The sequence below is a fragment of the Chiloscyllium plagiosum genome, chromosome 26, assembly GCF_004010195.1.
Source record: "Chiloscyllium plagiosum isolate BGI_BamShark_2017 chromosome 26, ASM401019v2, whole genome shotgun sequence".
In the NCBI taxonomy this organism is placed as follows: domain Eukaryota; kingdom Metazoa; phylum Chordata; class Chondrichthyes; order Orectolobiformes; family Hemiscylliidae; genus Chiloscyllium; species Chiloscyllium plagiosum.
The window spans coordinates 18,294,036-18,311,089 of NC_057735.1; the positions used below are offsets into that span (position 1 = coordinate 18,294,036).

General features: G+C 41.5%; 1 long non-coding RNA gene across 1 annotated transcript; it reads left to right on the forward strand.

The window, feature by feature from the left end:
* The first annotated feature begins 5,862 nt into the window (after positions 1 to 5,862).
* On the forward strand, positions 5,863 to 15,675 carry LOC122563167. The gene is made up of 3 exons (XR_006315503.1): positions 5,863 to 6,437; positions 10,387 to 10,569; positions 15,583 to 15,675. It is a non-coding gene; the product is annotated as an uncharacterized LOC122563167 (long non-coding RNA).
* The last annotated feature ends 1,379 nt before the right edge of the window (positions 15,676 to 17,054 follow it).

A 17,054-nucleotide genomic window follows, 5' to 3' on the forward strand; every position in this document is an offset into this window, starting at 1 on the left:
GTGTACCACAACTTCTGGCTGCCCTCCCTCTCCCTTAAGAATCCTGTAGATTCAATCCGAGACATCCCTGACCCTGGCACCTGGGAAGCAACATACCATCCGGAAGTCTCGCTCGCGACCACAGAATCTGCTCTCTGTTCCTTTCCTGATTGAATCTCCTATCACTGTTGCTCTCCTATTCTCTTCCCTTCCCTTTTGAACCACTGAGAAACCTGGCCACTGTGGCTTTCCCCTGGTAGGTGCCCCCACCTCCCAACAGTATCCAAAATGGTATACTTATTATTGGGGGTCACAGCCACAGAAGGTCCCTGCACAATCTGTCTATTCCCTTTTCCTCTCCTGAAGGTTACCCAGCTACCTTTATCATGTACCTTTGGTGTGACTATCTCCATATAACCCTTCTCTATCACCCTTCACCCTTACCTCCCACATCCTGCAAGAGGAGAATGCAACTGCCCTAGCCTCCATCACCGCTGCTCTAACTTGCCAAGAGAGATTGAATAAATGAGGAAAAAAAACCCAAAAAAAAGTCCTACCTTACCAACCCTCTACACAGTCTTTTCTTTTGGTTAGAGGAGGAGGACTGGTGACTGACACTACTCATGTGGTGTCTGGGGTTTAGCCACAGCCCATATATATCAGTTCACATGCCCACCAATCCCCATGTCCACTTCCCCTCCTGTTGAGCCTTCACTCCGCCTATTCACGATGTAAGTATTTAAGAGGAAAATTTACCTTCCTGGCAGCCTCCCAGTCCTCACTCTCACCGCACCTGCTGCTTCAAATGGAGGCCAATAAGATTTGAGTAAAAGAGATAATTTTAACAAAATACACAATCAATCTGAATTATTCATGAAAAATAGATAGCTGAGTATTGTGGTCATTGCAGTGGAGGCTACAGATAATGTTGACATTGGTAGTTGAACAGTCGAGTTCAAGATTCTTAATGTTGCAATTTGGTTGAGATTCTGTTTCATATTTCCTTGAAAGTGGAGTTGCAGATAGACAGGATAATGACGAAGGTGTTTGGTATGTTTGCCTTTATTGGTTATAGGATTTGGGGGGTCATGTTGCAACTGTACAGGACACCAGTTACATTACTTCTGGAATACTTTGTTTGAATTCTGGTCTCACTGCTCTAGGAAGGATGTTGTGAAACTTTAGATTTAGATTACTTACAGATTACTTACAGTGTGGAAACAGGCCCTTCGGCCCAACAAGTCCACACCGCCCCGTCGAAGCGCAGCCCACCCATACCCCTACATTTACCTCTTACCAACACTACGGGCAATTTAGCATGGCCAATTCACCTGACCCTGCACATCTTTGGACTGTGGGAGGAAACCGGAGCACCCGGAGGAAACCCACGCAGACACGGGGAGAACGTGCAAACTCCACACAGTCAGTCGCCTGAGGCGGGAATTGAACCCGGGTCTCTGGAGCTGTGAGGCAGCAGTGCTAACCACTGTGCCACCGTGCCACCATAATTGCCACCAAACTTGAAAGAGTTCAGAAAAGATTAAAAGGGTTGGAGGTTTTGAGCTGTGGGGAGAGGCTGAACAGGCTAGGGCTGTTTCCCTAGAATGTCAATTGCTAAGGGTGACCTTATAGAGATTTATAAAATCATGAAGGACATAGAAAGAGTGAATAGCCAAGGTCTTTTCCCTGGTGTGGGGAGTCCAAAATTAGAGGGCATAGGTTTAAGTTGAGAGGGGAAAGATTGAATGGAGACCTAAGGGCAACATTTTCACACAGAGGGTGGTGTGTATATGGAATGAGCTGCCAGAAGAAGTGATGGAGGCTGGTATAATTACAACATTTGAAAGGCATCTGGATGGGTATATGAATAGGAAGGGTTTATGGGCCAAATGCTGGCAAATGAGATTAAATTGATTTAAAATTTGGTCCGCATGGTCAAGCTGGACCGAAGGGTCTGTTTTCATGCTATCCAGCTCTATGACTTTATGACTCTAAGTGTATCCCGTGACATTCTGGGAAGCCAGGGAAGAAATTGTAGCACCCCTACCAGAGATATTTGTATCTAGAACGAGGTGCTGGAAGACTGCAGTGTGACTAATGTTGTGCCATTATTTAAGAAAGGCTGCAAGGAAAAGCTAGGGAACTACATACCAAGAAGCTTAACGTGGGAAAGTTGCTGGAGGGTACTCTGAAAGACAGGATCTAAATGCCTTCAGAAAGGTCAGGACTGATTGGAGATAGTAAGCGTGGCCTTGTGGGAAATAGCGTCTCACAAATTTGATTGAGTTTTTAAAGAGGTGACCAAGGAGATAGGTGAAGGCAAAGCAGTTGACAAGGTCTTGCACAGTAGACTGGTTAGTAAAGTTAGATTACTTGGGATCCAGGGATAGCTAGCCATTTGGATCCAAAACTGGCTTGACAATAGGAGACTGGAAGCCTGTGTCCAGTGGTGCGTTGCAAGGATCAATGCTGAGTCCACTCTTGTTCCTTATTTATGTGAACAATTTGGATGAGAATATAGAAGACATGGTCAGTAAGATTCCAGATCCTACAAAAAATTGATGGTATAGTGGACAGTGAGGGAGATTGTCTAATGGTAGGATGGGATCTTGATGAACTGAGGCAGTGGGGTGAGGAATAGCAGTTGGAGTTTACTTCAGAGAAATGCGAGTTGTTGCATTTTAGTAAGACAAACCAGGACAGGATTTACACAGTCAACATTTAGGCTTTGCAGAATGTTGTGAAACAGAGAGACCTAGTGGTGCAGGTATATAATTCCTTGAAGGTAGCATAATTGGTGGACAGCGTGGTGAGGAAAGCATTTGGTATGCTTGAACATATGGAACATAGAACATTGCAGCACAGTACAGGCCCTTTGGCTTACAATGTTGTGCTGAGCATTTATCTTAATCTAAGACAAATCTAACGCCTCAATTTACTGTCATCCATGCGTTTGTCCAGCTGTCGCTTAAATGTCCCTAATGTCTCTGACTCTACTATCACCACTGGCAGTGCATTACACGCACCCACCACACTCTGCGTAAAGAACCTATCTCTGACATCGCCCCTGTACCTTCTTCTAATCACATTAAAATTATGACCCCTCGTGACTGCCATTTCTGCCTTGGGGAAAAGTATCTGGCTATCTACTCTTTGTTACCTTAAGACCATAAGACCATAAGACATAGGAGTGGAAGTAAGGCCATTCGGCCCATCGAGTCCACTCCGCCATTCAATCATGGCTGATGCGCATTTCAGCTCCACTTACCAGCGTTCTCCCCGTAGCCCTTAATTCCTCTAGACAACAAGAATCTATCAATCTCGGCCTTGAAGACATTTAGCGTCCCGACTTCCACTGCACTCCGTGGCAATGAATTCCACAGGCCCACTACTCTCTGGCTGAAGAAATGTCTCCGCATTTCTGTTCTGAAATGACCCCCTCTAATTCTAAGGCTGTGTCCACGGGTCCTAGTCTCCTCATTTAACTGAAACAATTTCCTAGCATCCACCTTTTCCAAGCCATGTATTATTTTGTATGTCTCTATTAAGTCTCCCCTTAATCTTCTAAACTCCAACGAATACAATCCCAGTATCCTCAGCCGTTCCTCATATGTTAGACCTGTCATTCCAGGGATCATCCGTGTGAATCTCCGCTGGACACGTTCCAGTGCCAGTATGTCCTTCCTGAGGTGTGGGGACCAAAACTGGACACAGTACTCCAAATGGGGCCTAACCAGAGCTTTATAAAGTCTTAGTAGTACATCTCTGCTTTTATATTCCAACCCTCTTGAGATAAGAGACAACATTGCATTCGCTTTCTTAATCATGGACTCAACCTGCATGTTTACCTTTAGAGAATCCTCGACTAGCACTCCCAGATCCCTTTGTGCTTTGGCTTTATTAATTTTCTCACCATTTAGAAAGTAGTCTATGCTTTTATTCTTTTTGCCAAAGTGCACCTCTATTAAATTACCTCTCTTCCTTCTTCTCTTCCTAGCTCACTCAACCTCTCTTCATAAGATAACACTGCCTCCAATCCAGGCAGCATCCTGGTAAATCTCCTCTGCATCTTCTCTAAAGCACCTACATCATTCCTATAATGAGATGAACAGAACTGGACTGAATATAGCAAGTGTGGTCGAACCAAGGTTTTATAGAGCTACAGCAAAACTTTGCGGCTCTTAAACTCAATCCCCCTGTTAATGAAAGCCAAAATACCATATTCTTTCTTAACAACCCTATCATGGACACCAAGATCCGTCTGTTCCTCCACATTGCCAAGAATCCTGTCCTTAACCCTGTATTCAGCATTCAAATTCAACTTTCCAAAATGAATCATTTCCCTTTTATCCAGGTTAAGCTCCATCTGACACTTCTCACCCCAGCTCTGCATGCTGTCAATGTCTTGTTGTAGCCTGCAAAAGCCCTCGACACTATCTGCAACACCACCGTTCCACTTCTTCATCCAAGTCATTTGTAAAAACTACTAAAATCAGAGGCCCGGGAACAGATCCCTGTGGGGCACAACTGGTCACCAACCTCCAGGTGGAACACTTTCCATCTACTACACTCACTGTCATCTTTCGGCCAGCCAATTCTGTATCCAGACAGCCAAATTTCCCTGTATCCCATACCTCCTAACTTGACTTCAGTCAGAGCATTGAGAAGTGAGGACTGCAGATGCTGGAGATCAGAGTCAAAAAGTGTGGCACTGAAAAAGCATAGCAGGTCAGAAAACATCCGAGGAGCAGGAGAGTTGATGGTTCGGGCATTAGCCCTTCATCAGGAATGAAGGGCTTATGCCTGAAACATTAACTCTCCTGCTCCTCAGATGCTGTCTGACCTGCTGTGCTTTTCCACTGCTACAATTTTTGAGTCAGAGCATTGAGTACAGTTGTTGGGATGTCACGTTACAGCTTTACATTGGTAAGGCCACATTTAAAAAACTGTGTACAGTTCTGGACACCATGCTATAAGATGGATGTTATTAAACTGAAAAGGGTACAAAAAATTTACAAGGATATTGCTAGGGGTGGAGGGTTTGAGCTCTGTGGAGATACTGGTTAGGCTGGAACTATTTTCCCTGGAATTTCAGAGGCTGTGGGGGTGACCATTTAGAGGTTTATTAAATCATGAGGGTCATGGATAGGGTGAATAGACACGGTCTTTTCCCCAGAGCAGGGCAGTCCAAAACTAGAGGGCAGAGATTTAAGGTGAGGAGAAAAAGATTTAAAAGGGACCTGAGGCACAACTTTTTCACACAGAGGGTGGTGCTTGAATAGAACAAGTTGCCAGAGGAATTGGTAGAGGTAAATACAATTACAATATTTAAAAGACATTTGGACAGGTACATGGATAGGAAAGGTTTAGAGGGATATGGGCCAAATGCTGGCAAATGGGACTAGTTCAGATTAGGAAACCTGGTTGGCATGGATGAGTTGTCCATGCTGTATGACTCTTAAATAGATTTTGACTAGGCTCATACTGAAACGCTAATCTCTATTCCAAAATTACGTTTTCAGTTCAGTGACTCACTATCACACCCAATGGGAATGACAGTGTCACTCTTTGTGGTTTGTTTCCATTCATATCACAAACTTTTCCCTTGGGGAACACTGTAGGTGATAGAAGTGAAATGATATTCCAATAAGAACCAGTTGTATGACACTTTGGTCTTTAAGTGTTCTGTGATCCTGCCCCACTAGCGACCTGACGAAGGAAAGTGCTCCGAAAGCTTCTACTTGAAAATAAACCTGTTGGACGATAACCTGGTGTTGTGTGATTTTTAACTTCGTTCACCCCAGTCCAACACCGGCACCTCCGCATCAAATTAGAGCCACTTGTGGTATTTAGTTAATACTTTCATTTATATCTTGCCTTTCAGAATCAAACAAAAATATCACAATGGTGTAATGTTCAAAGTAAGTACCTGGAGAAAAGCCAATTGACTGATCAAAAGATTGCTCATAAGGATTGCGTTTCCGTCGCTGGCTGTAGGTGTGTGGAGGGTGGGGACTACGAGAAGCGGTCTGAATCATACAGCAGGATGAATGACTTTTGACCCAAACGTCGATTTTACTGCTCCTCGGATACTACTTAAACTGCTGTGCTTTTCCAGCACCTGCAGTCATTGTTTTTACCTGAATCATAGAGCGGTCAGCAGAAACATTCGTTGTGCATTTACGGGAGAGCAGCACCGCTTCACAAGAGGAATATAATTGTGAAAGCTTAAAGTTTCCAGTGTCGCTGGGAGAAAGGTTTTCTTGAATATTAACAATGGAAAAAGTTTCGGAGAGGCTGCTCTTCGCTCTCATGGCGGTCTGGGTGGCTCGCGTGACCGGTAAGCAGCGCCCCGGATCCTCTTTCACGCTCCTGGCCTGTGCTGAGAATTAGCGGGAGGGCGCATCTACAGCACCGGCTCAGGGTCTTCTTGCTCGGGATTGGTTCGGAGAGACCAGGTCTGTACTGTGTTCACAGCTTGGGGGTTTAGGATTAATCTCCAGCGAGAGGCGGATGGGGTGTCTGCACTATGTTTGGAGTGTGGGAATTGGAATGAATGTTAAGGGGAGAGAACAGGTCCGCGCGAAATGAACATGATATCATCATCTCTACGTTTGGTTCCGTCAGTTATGGATTCCGGATCTGTTTTGTCGAAAGGTTCAAAATCCGAAGATAGCATTCGATGGGAAAGATTTATTTCTGACCATATGCAGGTTTCATTTCACGCGAATTATTTCTGACCAAAAACATGATGTTTTAAGGGATGGAGCCTTGCTTTGATGTAAATTCAGTTTTTAACGCCCGATTTAGTAAAGTGAAAACGTTGTTTTATTGACACTAAACTTTGCAAGTAAGTATATTCAAAGTACATTACTCTGAGCTCTCTTATGTTGCTGTCCACATCTAATGAAAGAACATCATGGAAACGTACATTAACGTTTCTGATTAGATTACTTACAATGTGGAAACAGGCCCTTCGGCCCAACAAGTCCACACCGACCCTCCGAAGAGCAACCCACCCAGACCTACAATTACCTCTTCACTTAACTGCGGGCAATTTAGCATAGCCAATTCACCTAACCTGCACACTTTTGGACTGTGGGAGGACACCTGGTCACAGATGCTACTTAATCTGCTTATTCATTTTTTTAATGACTAACTTTTTTTTCAAAGTTAAAAATTACACAACACCAGGTTATAGTACAACAGGTTTATTTGGAAAGAGCAGCGTTTTGAAAGCTAGTGCTTCCAAATAAACATGTTGGACTATAACTTTGTGATGTGTGATTTTTAACTTTGCACACCCCAGTCCAACACCAGTATCTCTAAATCATCACATTTTTCACTTTTCGATTCAAGTAAATCGATAATTATCGCTGGCGTTTTTAAAACATTTCCCCATGTACTGTTTACTACTTTGTGAGTCAATATCCATATATACTGGGAACTTTGTGTACACCTTTTTCTCATTTTAACACCTGAGGCTGATAGCCTGACTTGTGTTAGGTTGTGGAGGATCCTTGTCTTTTTTATATAAAGAACAACTGAGCTTCAGAGATTTATTTCAAATGGAATATTGTTGATATTAAAGATCCCTTTTAAAATTTTAGATTGCTTGGAAAAAAATGTCAGCAAGTCTGCAGAAACTATGGAGAGTTTAAAATTTTGAGTCTAATATGACTTGGAACACCTATTTGCCTTTGCTCAAAGGACACTGGTGATTATCGCAGTCATGTAGATTAAATTGCATGATATGAAACTCTGGCATGACAATGCATTTCAGATCAGTGCCAGAATTTGGGGAAAATCACCTCGCCCATCTTATTTTGTTACCTTTTTTAAACCTGATTTTCTCAATGTTAACCTGTTGCTGCCTCGTTTTCTCCCTGATCTCACATCAACTGGTACTTTCAGGCTTCCCATAGAAACCTTTTTAAAAACACTGCTGACTGGGCCACTTCTAAGCCCCATCCATTTTCCACCATCTCCAACTGGCCAAAAAAAAGCCACAATAACTTTGTAATTTAGTTTTGTTTTTTAAAATAAATAGTAATTTTACTAATGTTGGCCATGGCTTGTGGGTTTTTAAAACTCTTGTTCCATATTTGTCCTTGCCACCACTCCAGAAGAACAGCTCATTTAGTGTCCTTTTCCTAGTGCCTACTAAATGGATGAATAAGCTTTCAGGCAATTGTTAAGTGACTTATTATTTCTGCCATGGAAAGTTAAAATGACCCCTCTGATTTGTGGGCGGCATGGTGGTTAGCACTTCTGCCTCAGCGCCAGAGACCCAGTTTCAATTCCTGACTCAGGCGACTGACTGTGTGGAGTTTGCACATTCTCCCCCTGTCTGCATGGGTTTCCCCCGGGTGCTCCGGTTTCCTCCCACAGTCCAGAGATGTGCACGTCAGGTGAATTGGCCATGCTAAATTGCCCGTAGTGTTAGGTAAAGGGGTAAATGTAGGGGAATGGGTGGGTTACGCTTCGGCGGGTCAGTGTGGATTTGTTGGGCCGAAGGGCCTGTTTCCACACTAAGTAATCTGATCTAATCTAATTTGTATTCCTTCCAGCTGTATCTTTTTATTTTCTCATGGGATTTGGGAATAGTTGGCTGGGCAACAATTATTGGCTGTACCTAGTTACTCTTGAAGGTGGTAATATTAAAGAGTAACAGAAACCAATCAAACCTTGAACTGTGAAATAGGTTTAACTTTTACATTGAAAAATGTTGTGCTGGAAAAACACAGCAGGCTAGGCTGCATCCAAGGAGTAGGAGAATTGACGATTTGGGCATAAGCCCTTCTTCAGGAGTCTTATGCCCGAAATGTCGATTCTCCTGCTCCTTGGATGCTGCCTGGCCTGCTGTGTTTTTCCAGCACAACATTTTTCAACTCTGGTACTCCAGCATCTGCAGTCCTCACTTTCTCCTAGTTAACTTTTATATTTGTTTGAATGTTAATAGCATCCTTAATCATTCATTAAATTTTATTTACAATAAACCTGATATCATACAAAGCTTTGCATCCTAAATCTGCACCAAGTACTGTTCTTTCATGTTCTGTGTTGGTCTTCTGGCCAAATAAAAATCGGACATTGTCCATGTTTTGCTGCATTTGCAAAGACTGCCTCAATATCTGAGGAGTAACAAATGCTGCTGAACAATCTCCCTTCTGAGCTTATGAAGCAAAGGTCAACTATGAAACAGATCATGATAATTGGTCTAGGATCCTAGCCTGAGAAATTTGGGCTCTTGTGGTGCAGTGGTAGTATCCCTGCCTCTGAGTTGGGGTTCAAGTCTCACCTGCTCCAGAGATGTCTTATAACATCCTTGAACATTTTTATTTTAAGAAACATTCCCTGGGGAGTTTCTACCATAATGACGTGGAAAGAAAATGATAGGGCTCCAACACTAAGATTCCAACCAGTGGAGAGTTTCCTCTGTAGGTTTTCTAGGGCTCCTTGAAGCGGTGCTCAGTCAAATGTGGACTGGTGTCCAGAGTAGTCATCGTCAACTCTGTCCATGTTTGAACCAAGGCTGTTATGAGGTGAGAAACTGCTCTGGTGGAACCCAAATTTAGCATCACTGCTGGTAACCCACAATGTGAAAGAGTTTCAGAATTTTGATTCCAGACTATAAAGGGACTATTTTTCCAAGTTAGGATGATATACAGCTTGGAAAGGAGCTTGCAGTTGATGCCCTTCCCATTGAACATTATGTTCTCATTTCCTCAAGATGGTAGAGGTGTTTTTGTTTTGTAAGATACTGTCAAAGGAGCATTAGTGCTTTGTAGCAGCGTGTCTTGTGGATATTATACACTACAGCTGGTGGAGAGAATGGATGCTGAAGGTGTGATCCCAATCAGGTGAGTTTCTTTGTCTTGGATGATGTCAAACTTCCCGAGTGATGTTGGAACTACATTCATCCCGGCAAGTGGAAAGTATTCATCACACTCCTGATTTATGCATTGCACATAATGGACATATTTTGGAGTGTCAGGAGGTGAGGAACTGGCCACAGAATGTCAATGTTCTTACCTATGCTTATAGCCATTGTAATTCTTGGTCAATTATTGTATTGCTTAACTTGGTTGTGTCCTTCAACTGTTTGTTGGTTTTTATTGGTCATATAAAGTATCTTGGTATATGTGTTAAATCATGCTAAATAAATAGAAGATCTTCTAAAGAGAATAGTCAGTTTTTTGTCTCCTAATCAAGGGAACATGGTTAAAATGTCAATTTCAATGAACTTGAATTTGGTGAGAAAATTTAAATTCGTAGTTTAAAATATTGAAAAATTCCAGCACTCAACATTTCAGATTTTTAGGGAGATGGTTTATATTGAGTATTATTACTGTTTTTTTAAAACAGAAAGGAGACTTGTTGAACCTTTTTTTTGTTTGTTAATAGGTGAGTGTGGAAAACCTCCGATTTTAGAAAATGGCTCACCAGAAAATCCTCAGACTACCTCTCCTGTGGGTACAAGACTTGCTTATACGTGTTTCCCAGGATATATGTTTCAAGAAGGAGGTTCAAGACATATAACCTGCAGGGAAAATTCAACTTGGTCACCTCTAAGAGCTGTTTGTGAACGTAAGTAATGAGCAATCTTTCCCCCCTCCACATTCTCCTTCCCCATTTAATTTCTCCACCTTACTGGCCCATTTATGTTTTCAAAGGAAATTAAGTGAGTTAAATCCTAGATCCAAATGACTGCTTTTGTAGATGAGTCTTGGGATGTTAACTGCCTCAAATATGGCTTGAAAAATAGTTTAATTCTGATAATCTTCTCACCTGACAGAGTCCTCTCGCAGCTAGGTTCACTTAATATTGATTTAGCAATGGGAACAGTTGTGTTCTATACCTTATGTTATGGACTAAGCCAGACCATTCAAAACATTCTTAAGCAGGCAGCCCCAGACCATAACTTTGCAATTGGTTTCAGTAAGTGTACAGTGAAAGTTACATTGAGTAAGATAGCTAGGTTGACTACTGGTTTTTAAAGCAGACAAATATTTATTCATAAAATTACACAGTGAAACACAAAAAACAGTGTAGAGAACCCCTACAGAGCTTAGCCTATCCAAGTAGACTTAATTATGCTGTTACGAATATACATAACAGTCCCAATAAGCAAACTCCTTTAAAAGCCACTAAACATGAAACATCTCCTTACAAGTTGAAGTTGAAGGGAAGGAAAGAAAGTTTCCACACCGCTCCCTGTTGAACTTCTTGCCAGGTCAGACTCCACTGAAACTGCTTAGTTCAGCTAGAGAGCTGACCACTCCCTCTCCTTTATACAGGTCACATCTAAAACATGACCACTTTGGCCTGAAGTGTCATCCATATTGGACCTGGTCCTGGGGAATGGGCCAGGCCAGGTGGTAGATGTTGCGGTGGGGGATTTCTTTGGGAACAGTGGCCACAATTCTGTAAGTTTTAGAATACTCATAGATAAAGAAGAGCGTGGTCCTAAGAGAAGAGTACTAAACTGGGCCAAGGCCAATTATATCAAAATTAGGCAGGAGCTCGGAAATGTGGATTGGACACAGCTATTTGAAGGGAAGTCCACATTTGGGATGTGGGAGGCTTTCAAAGATAATGCAGGATAGGCATGTCCCGTTGAAGGCAAATGATAGGAAGGGCAAGATTCGTCAACTGTGGATGACAGGAGAAATTGTACAACTAGCCAAGAGGAAAAGGGAATCATACATAATGTCGAGGCAGCTAAGAACAGAACAGGCCCTGGAAGAATATCGGAAGAGTAGGACAAGCCTTAAACAAGGAATCAAGCGGGCTAAAAGGGATCATGAAATAGCCTTAGTGAGCAGAATTAAAAAGAATCCCAAAGCACTTTATTCTTGTATAAGAAGCAAGTGGGTAACTAGAGAAAGGATTGGTCCACTAAAGGATAACGAAAGAAGGCTGTGTGTCGAACCTGAGAGAATGGGTGAGATTCTGAATGATTACTTTGCATCAGTGTTCACTGAGGAGAGGAACATAATGAATCTTGAGATTAGAGATAGAAGTTTGATTAGTATGGATCATGTTGGCATAAGTAGGGAAGATGTGTTGGGTAGGCTCGAGGTTATTAAGGTGGATAAATTCCCAGGACCGGATGGGATCTATCCCAGGTTGCTGAGGGAGGCGAGAGAGGAAATAGCTGGGGCCCTGACACACATCTTTGTGGTATGCTTAAATACAGATGAGATGCCAGAAGATTGGAGGATTGCTCATGTTGTCCCCCTGTACAAGAAGGGTAGTAGGGATATTCTGGGTAACTACAAACCAGTGAGCCTGATATCAGTGGTGGGAAAGTTGCTGGGGAAGGTATTGAGGGATAGGATCTATCCATATTTAGATTAGAATGGGCTTATCATTGATAGGCAACATGGTTTTGTGCGGGGGAGTGTCATTGAGGAAGTGACCAAGTTGATAGATGAAGGGAGGGTTGTTGATGTCATATACATGGACTTTAGTAAGGTGTTTGACTATGGTAGACTAATGGAGAAAGTGAAGTCACATGGTGTGCAGGGTGTTCTAGCTAGGTGGATAAAGAACTGATTGAGCAACAGGAGACATAGAGTAGTAGTTGAAGGGAATTTCTCGAAATGGAGAAAGGTGACCAGTGGTGTTCGACAGGGGTCAGTGTTGGGGCCACTGTTGTTTGTGATATACCTAAATGATATGGAAGAGGGTACTGTTGGTATGATCAGCAAGTTTGCAGATGACATGAAGGTTGGTGGAGTAGCAGAAAGCATAAGGGACTGTCATAATACAGGAGGATATAGATAAACTGGAGAGTTGGGCAGAAAAGTGGCAGATGGTTTTCAATCCAAAAAAGGTGAGGTGATGCATTTAGGCAAAACTAATTCTAGAGTGAATTATACAATGAAAGAGCCTTGGGAAACGTTGATGGACAGAAAGTTCTGGGAGTGCAGCTCCATTATACCCTGAAGGTTGCTGCACAGGTGGATAGAGTGGTCAAGAAGGCAAAAAGTATGCTTGTCTTCATTGGATGGGGTATTGAATATAAGAGCTGGCAAGTCCTGTTAAAATTGTACAAGACATTGATTCGGCTGCATTTAGAATAGTGTGTATGGTTCTGGTTGCCACATTACCAAAAGGATGGTACGCTTTGGAGAGGGTGCAGAGAAGGTTTATGAGGATGTTTCCTGGTATTGAAGGTGCTAGCTATGAAGAGAGGTTGAGTAGGTTAGGTTTATTTTCATTAGAAAAAAGCAGTTTGAGGGGGGACCTGATTGAGGTTTACAAAATCATGAAGGGTATAGACAGGGTGGATAGAGACCAGCTTTTTCCCAGGGTGAAGGATTCAATAATGAGAGATCACACTTTCAAGGTGAGAGGTGGAAAGTTTAATGGAGATACACGTGTAAGTGCTTCACACAGAGGGTGGTGGGCATTTGGAACGCGTTGCCAGCAGAGGTGGTAGAGGCAGGCATGGTAGATTAATTTAAGATGTGTCTGGACAAATGCATGAGTAGGTGGGGAGCAGAGGGATACGTTGCTTAGGAATTTAGACAGTACATTTGGATCGGCTCAGGCTTGAAGGGCCTGTTCCCGGACTGTAAATTTTCTTTGTTCTATTTACATGTACACAATAGGCCTCTCCAAAATCCTTTTCATCTCTGTCCCAAACCAGACTGATTGGAGTCTGGCCCGGTTTATTACCGCTCTGAAAAATATCAAGGGCAGAGCCTCCTTGAGGCAAGGAACAGCTTTTAAGAATAAAAGGGACTAGCTTTATGACACTTGGTGCAAATGCAGTACAGAGGTTGGGAGAGTGTTTGCTGCTCAGACGTGAGCAAAGAGTTTTAGTTTGAACAGGAACCTTTTTAACAGTAACTTTCAAAAACAAGTTAATGATATAGATGTTCCATGAGAAAATTCATTTTCAACTTTAGTTACCAAGAAGAATATTATTAATAATTCTTCAAGTAAATTGTTTCTCCGTTTCATAAACTGATTTTCTTTTCATTACCCTCTTGAAATCCAATTTGATCAGATATTGGTAGTTTATTTCTCATTAAACTGGCTATATCTGAATCAATTGCAATTTGTTCATCAATGTTGAAGAGAATAGAGCTGCAATTGTTTCCAGTTCTTATTTGTCACTGCTACTGAGTGAAGTAGATGCAGACCTGGATGTTAAAATACAAAGCTGAGAGTATAATTAACTGGCTAAGTAGTCTTGATCTTTTGGAAATATCACAAAGAATAAGTAGTTTTAAAATGCAGTTTCAAGTGTATAACAGATGTATTCCATCTTGACAACCTCTGGTCCATAAATTAGATTTTGGACCAAGGGCGTGATTGACCCTCTAATACAAATAGAAGGAATCTGTGAAAACTATTGGCCACCTCACCGGGCAGCTTTTATGGTGATCTGTTGTTGGAAATAGTGCTGAGGCGGAGATTATAAAGACCTTCAAGTTCCTAGAAGTAAAAAGCACCAACAACCTTCTCTGGTACATCCATGTCAACGCTTAAAGTATACCAACATCTACTTTTTCAGAAGGCTAATGAAATTCAGCATATCAGCAATGATGCTTAGCAATTTTTATAGATATACATTCTATCCAGATGCATCACAGCTTGGTATGGCAACTACTCTGCCCAAAACAGCAAGAAATTAGAGTTGTGAATACAGCCAACTCCATGCAAACCAGCCTTCCATCCACTAACTCTATCTATATTTCCTGCTGCCTCAGGAAAGCAGCCAACCCCTCCTAACTTAGTTATACACTTCGCCACCCACTTCCATTAGGTAGAAGATACAAAAGTTTGAAAACATGTCTCAACAGATTTGAAAACAGCTTCTCCCCTGATGTTGTTAGACTTTTGAACAGACCTCTCGCATTAGAGTTCTTTTTTTTTTCTGTACCTTCTCTTGTAGCTATTACACTATGTTCTGCAATCTGTTCTATTACCCTGGTGTACTTATGATTTGCCTGGATAATGTGCACAACAATACTTCTCACTATCTCAGTACATGTGACAATAATAAATCCAATTCTGTCTAACCTCCATCTGTTACCATCTTCTGTATTGAATGTCTCTGCAAACAAAACCAAAAATTTGCTTGTTTTTTATTATATTTTTTTAATTTGGCCAAGTTATCTCCAAGACTGCAAATCAATATATTCCTCCCAGCTAAATAATGTTCAACAGTGCATGGCAGATTACATTGTTCAAAATACTCATATTATTGCTTATGTAGCTTAAGGTCAGATTTTTAGTTTTTCTGTCTTTATCACTCATTTGCTAAAGGAGCTGAACTTCTGCATACCCAAGATTTATTTTACTTGTTTTATATTCTACCATTACTTGGAGGGAACATGCCACTAAAAATACAAACTGGGTCTTATCCCTCAACTCAGACTAACTAGTAAAAGTATTAAGTGAACCTGTGACATCACATGTTGGACAAAATCTTAAATTGCATTGCTAGAACTGACACTGTTGAATTGATGTAATCTATTGTGTCAATAGTTTTGTACTTTTCACAAAAATAACCAATTGTATTTCAAATCTTATTGGATACTGTGGCATATTTTAACTTTCTTCTTCTCCCTCTGTTTCTAGCAATAAACTGTGGTAATCCTGGAGAAATTCTGAATGGGTATTATAATGTATCAGACACTACTTTTGGAAATAAAGTTATTTTTTATTGTGATAAAGGGTAAGTGTTCAGGTGCTTGTATGAAATAAGGTTGTTCATTGTGTAGAGAAAAATTATGCTTTTGCATTTGAGTTGAGGCCATCCACTACCTGCACAAACTAAGAAACCCACCGAATGCTCACTTCTTTTTTGGTTTAATTTTCCTGTCTCGTCTCTGAATAAGACTTCATGTTCTATAACTTGTTTTGTCCCATTATTGCACAGTTTCAGAAAATTAATGTATTTTGTCTCAATTGACCCAATCGGTTTGAGTGTCCAAATCCCATCACTTAAAAACTTTATGCATTTCGTTTTTACAAAGTTGTCAATCTAAATGGTTCAGGATTGAAATATAGCATGCTGTTCTTGAGATACTGCAGATGTTGGAAATCTCAAAATACTGGAGAAACTCAGCAGGTCGAGCAGCATCTGTGGAGTGAAAATTTAATCTTTTAGTTAGATATGACTTTTCAGAACATTACAATACTTAACCGAGTTGAATGTTTGTTTGTACAGTCCAAGGTATGTGACTCTTCTGATGATTAAACTCTGGGATACTCCCATAATTAGTCAGAGCAGGAATAGGTGTTTCAATCCATTTAAGACTGCTCTTCCAATTAATAATAACATTGAAGCTGATTTGGTTCTAGCCTTAGCTTTGCTGTCTGTCATTTAGTTCATAAATGCCTGTTCCTGGAACCTCTCCCGCTAACTCAGATCAAATCCCCAAGTTTCCAGTCCCTTAAAGGACAATGAGGAGTTTTCTCCTCAAATAGGATGTTAATAAGATACCTTGTGTCCCTAGTGGTCATTGTTTTCTCCATCCATCTCATAAGGAGAAACGTTGTCTGTCTCTGCTGACCCTGACCTGTCAAGAACCTCAAACACACCCAGGTTTCCATAGGCCATGTCTTATTCTTATGAATCCTGAGTATATGCTTGTCCTTGTGATGAATGGTCAAACTTTTTTATTCAGGAAATGAGCAAAGTGAAACTTTCCTAGACTCCTTCCAGTGAAATGTACATCTGAAGGCACAGCACTCCAAATCCAATTTCCATGGAGATGTAGCAAGAGTTCCTTTTTTCTTCTCCCCCCCCCCCCCCCCCCCCCCACCCCACCTAAAATATCCTCATCCCTTCCCATAAAGGATGGCATTCCATTTACCTGTCTGGTTATTTGTTGTGATTTCCTTCAAGGATGCCCAGGTCCCTCTGTCTCTAGTCTCTCACCACTTAAATAATTTGCATTTTTTTCCCTCTCAAATAATTTTTCTTTTCATGTTAGACTGTTACAGATTTCTGTCCATTTATGCATTCCTTTTGAGGATTCTTCAACATGTATTTTGTGCATTTCTGTCTAGCCTGATGTCAAACTGCTATCAGTATGGTACAGCAG